The sequence below is a fragment of the Gekko japonicus genome, unplaced genomic scaffold, assembly GCF_001447785.1.
Source record: "Gekko japonicus isolate JY-2015 unplaced genomic scaffold, Gekko_japonicus_V1.1 scaffold115, whole genome shotgun sequence".
Taxonomy (NCBI): Eukaryota; Metazoa; Chordata; class Lepidosauria; order Squamata; family Gekkonidae; genus Gekko; species Gekko japonicus.
In genome coordinates this window covers 392,848-400,772 of record NW_015163095.1, presented here as the reverse complement: position 1 = coordinate 400,772, position 7,925 = coordinate 392,848, and positions in this window count along the sequence as shown.

Below are 7,925 nucleotides of genomic sequence, written 5' to 3'. Positions count from 1 at the left end.
GGTGCAAATTATTATTAGCTCATCCATTGCCAGTTTCTGCCAATAAAACACCGCTAGTCTACAATGCACTTGCCTCCGATTTTGGTTCACTGGACAACAGAATACATTATAGCCCAGGGCTTATTTTGACAATACCCTGCTCTCATAGCTTTTTTCCCCTCGGTCATTAGGACTTGCCACCCTTGTGTCCATGAAGGACATATATTACAAAACTGTTTATAATTTAATGTGATGACCATCCATGTGTATCAACTGTGGAGAAGTTATTGGGCAAGGGGAAATGGCATTACCTTCACAAGCAGGACTAAAATTTGTATCTTCCTCTTGCAGAACCTCTGTCCCAAAGGACCTATGAAGTGACAGTGATGGTGGCAAAGAAAATTTTTAGTTGCCATCTTGTTCTGTTTGTTTTAAATCAGGTTTTGATTATATGTTTATTGCTTTTATCCTTTATATTGATTATATGTTTATTGCTTTTATCTTTTATATGTAAGCTTCCCTGAGCCCATTTGTGGGATGGGGCAGAATAGAATAATAAATAAATACTTCTCTACTATTAATGCATCAGCTACTTCACATCCACCCTAATTGTCCAAGATAGCTTAAATCTGAATCTTTACTGTCCCAGGCACAGACAATTAGCTATGATACTTTTGCCAAGTGTTTTGCTGATGTATCAAGTATACATGCTGATCTGGATGTCAGTTGTAACATAGGTACATCAGAAGATAGGCCTAATACATCACCCGGTCTATTCACTGATTATTTTAATCCAGTTTCCATGATGGATGTTGGCAAGATCCTAGCCACTAATCGAACCCTTGCCCATCCCACCTGCTAAAATCATGTAAAGACCACATCAACAAACCCTTAGCATCTATTATAAATCAGTCACTAACTCAGGGCACCTTCTCTTGGTCCCTCGAAAAGGGACCTATCCACTACTTAAAAAGCCATCCCTACAGAAACATGATGTGGCCAAGTATCGCCTGGTCTCTGATCTACCCTTACTGGGCAAATTTATTGAAAGAGCAGTAGCAGACCAATTCCAAGTCTTCTTTTCAGTCTCGCTTCAGACCAGGCTATTAGAGACGCACTGCTAGCTTTAGTTGATTACCTCTGTCTGAATGCAGACAAAGACCATGCCTCTCTGTTGCTATTGGATTCATCTGCAGCTTTTGATACAGTAGATCATGCCATCTTGTTGAGATGCTTGGAGACAGAAGTAGGTATCGGGGGATGTACCATGAACTGGCTCAAATCACTCATGGATCAGACTCAAAGGGTTGCTATTCAAAACCAGATTGGTGTGGAATCTATCTTGTGGGGTTCCACAGGGCTCAGTTCTATCCCCTATGCTTTTCAATCTCTATGTAAAGCCCTTAGATCTAATCATTCATAATTCTGGGGTTGGTTGTCATCAATGTGCTGATGATAACCAGATCTACATATTCTTATCCAAATTCCTGGTGATGTGGTAGAGGTCCTAAATAGCTGCCTGGCTGCTGTGGTTAAAAGTGAACAAACTGAAACTAAACCCAGAAAACAGAGAGGTAATACAGGCTGGGAAAGTGGAGGTCTTGAAGGACATTGTTCTCCCCACTTCTGAAGTTCAACTGACCCTTGCTGACTCAGTTAAAATACTAGATCCATCCTTATTATTGGATAATCTGGTTATTATAAGATGCAAACAAAACACTCTCTACCAACTCAGCCTAGCCCACAAGATGGCCCCTTACCCGGATATGGCTGATCTGGCCACCTGGATCCATGCCACAGTAACATTGAGAGTAGACTACTGTAATGCAGTGTACATTGTTCTCCCCTCAAAATCAACTCAGAAACTTCAAAGGGTGCAGGATGCTGTGGCTCAGCTATTAGCAGAAGCTAGACAGAGCATACATATTACTCCCATTCTGCAGACGCTCCATTGGCTGCCCATCAGTTTAAGGTATGGCCTATCACATAAAAAGCCCTTTATGTCTTTGGTCTCTCAGCTATTAGCAGGAGCTAGACAGAGCATACATATTACCTCCCATTCTGCAGATGCTCCAATGGCTGCCCATCAGTTTAAGGTATGGGCTATCATGTCTTTGGTCTCTCTTTTCTGTGGGACCACTTCTCTGAGCAGGTCATCTGAGCAGGGCCTTCTGTAGGTGTCAACCTTCAAACAGGCTATCAACTACTGCCCATACATGTGCTTTTTCCTGTTGTGGCTCCTGACTTGTAGAATGGCCTGCCTGAGGTCAGGAAAGCTTCTACTTGCCTAGCCATCCACAAACTATACAAAACTGAACTATTCAAAGGGGTTTTCTGTGCAGGTAATAGGGTTGCACTGTACAAAATGGTTTACAAACTTACTTGGATAAATGTTTACGGACTGTTGTCTATATGACTGTGTACAGCTTACTGTAAGTAGGAGCCTATTATGTAACTTTGGACTGCTTTATGTGTCATGTTAATACTTATGGCTATGCTCCAGTTCTATCTTTTAGATTTCTCATTGGTTCCAGAAACCCTAATCCTATTGCATTGTTTATTGAATGTCCTATTTTGTTGACTGTACTGGCTTACTCTGTGTAATCTGCCTTGAGTCCCTGTGAGAAAGGCGGACTATAAATAATGTAAATAAATAAATACCAACATCAGAGCTAAGGGCATCCAAAAGGAAGACTGGTCTTCCCTGTCCCTATAACCTTGACCGACCAAGATCAAAAGGAGAGAATGAAGTTTATTGGCAGCTACACAGTTATGATTCTGCTGCCTGCTGATTTGTGCTCTGTGTGTAGTTGCCAGGCAAGGTGCCAGACGGTAAAGTAATTAGTAGGAGAACAGCACAGTTACTATGGGAGGAGCGATTTCTGGCGCTTCATTTAGTCTTCATCTAATACAGTTAAGTTGCTGACTGTGAAGGCACAATCACAAATGATTCCCATGAGAAGAAAAATGGGAGGAGCCTAAAGAAGTCAAGGTGGCTCCATAAACAACTTTCTATAGACTTGAGAAACAAAAAAGACTCATTTAGGAAATGGAAGGAAAGCCTTATAATCAAGGATGAATATAAATAAATAACCAGTGCTTGTAGAGAGAGAGATGGAAAAGCTAAAGCTCAGCATGAACTTAGGCTAGCAAGAGATGCTAAAAACAACAAAAAGGGTTCTTTTGTTATGTACAAAGTAAGAAAAAGAGCAAGGACACGGTAGGACCATTGCGGGGACAGGAAAGTGAAATTGTCACAGGTGATGAAGAGAGGGCAAACCTGCTCAATTCCTACTTTTCCTCGGTCTTCTCTTGTGAGGGAAATGGTGCTCAACATGGCAAAAACAGAACACGAAGGAAGGGAGTTGCAACCTAGGATAGGCATGGGGTATTACATAAACACCTAGTTTCTTTAAATGAAACTAAGACCTCGGTGTCAGATGAACTGCATCCAAGGGTACTAAAAACTTTCTATGTTTTTAAAAAGTTCTAAAAAATGTAATTTATAAGCTTCTGTCCATTGTTTTTTGAGAATTCTCGGAGAAGAAGAGAGGTGTCAGAAAATTGGAGGCAGGCAAATGTTGTCCCCATCTTCAAGAAGGGGAAAAAGGAGGATCCAGGTAACTACTGACCTGTCAGCTTGATATGTATACCTAGAAAAGTTTTAGAAAACAAATAATCAGTCAGTCCTTGAGCATGAAAGGATCCTTTAGAAAAGGCGGCTGTGATTACTAAGAATCAGCATCAGTTTCTCAAGACCAAGTCATGTCAGACTAACCTTATCTCTTTTTTCGAGAAAGTTAATACTTTGCTGGATCAGGGGAATGCTGTAGACATAGTCTATCTTGATTCTGGTAAAGCTTTTGATAAGGTTCCACATAATATTTTTGTTGACAAGTTGTTAAATGTGGTTTGGATTCTATTACTGTTAGATGGATCTGTAACTGGTTGACAAATCACACCCAAAGAGTGCTTGTCAAAGATTCTTCATCCTCTTGGAGAGGAGTGACAAGTGCACTGCCTCAAGGATCTGTCCTGGGACCTGTTTTGTTCAACACATTTATAAATAATTTGGATGAAGGAATAGAGGGAATTAGCTGTTGTAGATTTTCTGGGTTGTACGGCTGTGGTCTTGGCATTGTAGGACCCAACGTTTCGCCAACAGCTGTGACTGGCATCCTCAGAGGTATAACACAGAAAGATGGAGTACCCTCTGTGTCAAGGTGAGAAGAAAAATGGTAGGCAGGTAATTTATACCTATATATTTATAGATATAAATTACCTGCCTACCATTTTTCTTCTCACCTTGACACAGAGGGTACTCCATCTTTTTGTTCATAACTTTTTGAAAGCACTGTATAAATTTGTGATTGTATCTGTCTGGCACACTCAGTTTTTAAAATGTTGGTTAATTCAGTAAAAGATATATACGAGACTTGTCTTCAAATGGTCCCATTAGCTTAGCTAAACCTATTATTGAACTATTATTTATGTTATTTATTGTCCACCTATCTCACTGAGACTTAAGACAGATTACACAGCGTTAACACAATCACCATAATGGCACATTCAATAAACAATGCAATAAGATGTGGATTGCAGAAATCTGAAACAGAGCTGAAACAAAGCATAAGCACTGGCATGACATGTTAAATGATGCAGAAATTACATAGAAGGATCATGCTCAGATAGAACATACTATTCATAGTAGTACAGCCCACAGTCCCCATCCCTTTTACCAAAGCATCTTTCTGAATCATTTTATTACAATACACCCCTATTACACGTGTAAAAAACCCCTTATGAATACTTCAGTTTTGCATAGTTTGCAGAATGCCAGGAGAATGGGAGCCTTCCTGACCTCATCAAGCAAGCCCTTCCATAGGGCAGGGGGGCACAACAAAGAACACATGTGCAGCCAGTTGCACATTTTGTCCATCTGCACAGTAGGACCTGCAGAAGGCCCTGAACTTTCATGGGAGGCAGCCCTGCATATATGAAGAGCCAAGGCAGTGAAGATCTTTGTATGTGATAGCCTATACCTTGAACTGAGCCTGGTAATTGATGGTAACAAGTTATATTTAAATCAACTTTAATTTATAAGTTTTAGAACTTCAGTGCGAACCAATCACATTATTTGTTTAAACAGTTGAAGTACCATTTCCAAACAAAAAGCCTAGTTGAAAGCCAGGCCAAATTGTGCTAAACCCTATTATATACCTGGACAATGGCACCAACTAACTGATGACTTAAAAGGCCTCAGGATGTGCCATAGGAAGAAAAAAAGGGAATCAAGACCACCTGGCCTTCCCAAAATTTTCAATCCTCTGAACCAGATTAAAAATTAATATGCCAATGTTTAACACTATGCAGGGTCAGAACCTCAGCTGGGACCAAAAATGAGGACCAAGCTAACAGCTTTAAAAAAAAAATCTTTGTCAAGAAAAACAGCTTGGTTTTTGCTCATAAATTAGCCATTAAAAGACCACATAATCAGCACACAGGCAAAATGTCCTCCTTCAGCAAATGCTGAGGGATACCAATCATATGTCCTGTCCAGGCTATCTGCTGTTCTTAAACAATGCTTTTAACCACTGTAGAAGTATAAAGGCTGGGGAGAGGGGCGGAGTGGAAGCAATCTGGGATTGATTCTCCCCCAGTTCTCACTGCTGCAATTGTAGCTTATACCCAGAATTAAACTTGGTTGGTCCTTAAAGGTGCCACTGGGCTCAAGCTTTGTTCTGTTTATTCAGACCAACATGGCTACCCATCTGAATCAAAGACTAATGTGTGTTATGGCAGCACTCCAACAGCCTCTAACTGGATTACTAAACAAGCAAACATTACAGGAAGCTGTTGGGAAAACCATTATCAAACTATACTGCACTGAATTTGAGGACTAATTTTTGCTGAGAAAGTTGCAATTCTGAGGCATGTAGATATACAAAAGAACTCCTTTATCATTATTCCTCCATTTTGTTGCTGATGGGGGTGAGGAAACAGGGATCACATCTCTATACTCAAACAGCCTGTGTCTTATCAGTTTCATCATTTACCAACAGCTGCAAAAAATTTTTTACTAGTTGCAAATATGATTTCAGATATGCATCCAGATGCACAATTCCTCCACACTGCATCACTTTAACTGGAATCATATTCTCTCTCTACTCTCAAGACTAACACCATTGTGAACACCAAAAAGGAAGGGACATGAGGAATGTGATTTTTAGCCCAATGAGACTTTTAAATGTTACAAAATGCATGTCATCTCCAGGTATTCAGATCATCCAAGAGCGCCAGTGTGGTGTATTTATTTTTTATTTATTTTTATTTATTAAGATGTATACCCCGCCCTCCCCACGGAGGTTAAGACTGTTGGACTAGTATTGGGGAGACCCAGATTCGAATCCCCACTCGTGCTATGGAAATTCAGTGGATTACCCTGGGCCAGCTGCACTCTCTCAGCCTAATGCACTTCATGTGGTTGTTGTGAGGATAAAATGGAGGAGAGGAGAATGATGTAAGCTGCTTTGGGTCCCCACTGGGGAAAAAAGGGTATGAGTGAATTAAATAGATATAACTCCTACGTCATAGTGGCAAGGTCTTTCTACTGTGTAACTTTCTTTGTCCCTGCTAATCCAGTTCTAGTCACTTACAGAGAATTTATACTTGAAAGAATCATTCACGCCCAACCTCTGTCTCAACCTCTTCTCGCCACCTTGTAATCTTCCCTTTTAAGCAGAACTCTCAGTTTGACTTCTCTCCACACATCTGAGGACTATTCACAAAAACTCATATTGAAATTTATGTTGCTGGTCTTTAAGGTGCCACTGGAATTATTTTGTTTTGCTAAAACAGACCAACACAGCTGGTCTGTTTATTATGCTGGCATTTTCACAGGCATATTATCTACGAAATGGATCAGGATATAGATCTAATTGGGGAGGGTTAAAAGCTCTAAAGGTTTGACACAGTTCATAAGAAGTACAAAGATGAAAAGTCTGGATGCAAAAAAGCTAGTTGGAGGATCTCCTCTCTTGGGTTTTTAGTCAGTAGTGGGTTCTTTACTTTCTCCCTTATATGTAGTTTTCCCCCTCCCCCTTTCTGTTGTAGTTTTTTGTAGTGTTAAAAAAATCAATAAAAAATCCCCTCCGAGGGCTCAAAAAAAAAAAAGGATATAGATCTAATAAATAACAATTTTTGTTGAACTGGATACTACTCCACTTCCAGCTAGATCCTATGACCATTTCCTCAGAAGCAAGCTTGACTAAATTCAGTGGTGTTTATTCCACAAATGCACACACACAGAATTGAAAACTCAGCTCCTATAGATGGTGATGTATTATTGAAAATTCCAAAGTGCAATATCCAAATATAATCGTACTTCTTTATTATGTAAGAGATACTTATTTTCTGAGCCTTCTAAAATAGGAGCTCCTTTTGCTACATTATGTTGCTGAGAGTTCTAAGCCAGCATAATAAAGCCTCTATATGATTACTATATGACCAATGGTTTCTAATCAACAGTTTTCATTTTATTCCTGGTTTCCCAATTGAAAAAAACTAGAATGTACTCTCATGCCTGAGGATGCAGCTGTTTTATTGCCCTGGACATATTTGTAATGTTCAGTTTTTTAAAAAGTAAAGCATTCATACTTTTAAAATGTCATAAATATACCACACAGTATATTATTATGTGCCAAGTATAAGTGTAATAAATCTCATATTTTAATTTCCCTAAATTTCCTATTTATTCCTAAAAAGGCAGTACTGTTCCACAGCTTCAAAATTTCTAGAAATTTTCCACTAGAAACCCATAGCATTTGTCAAAGTTCAAAAAGACAGGGAGATCTCCTAGTCCTTGTTCTCAGGACCAAACTACATGCTGTATCTACTACATGGTCATTACTGGAACTTGCAGCAAGACATTGCAATTTGGATGGGGA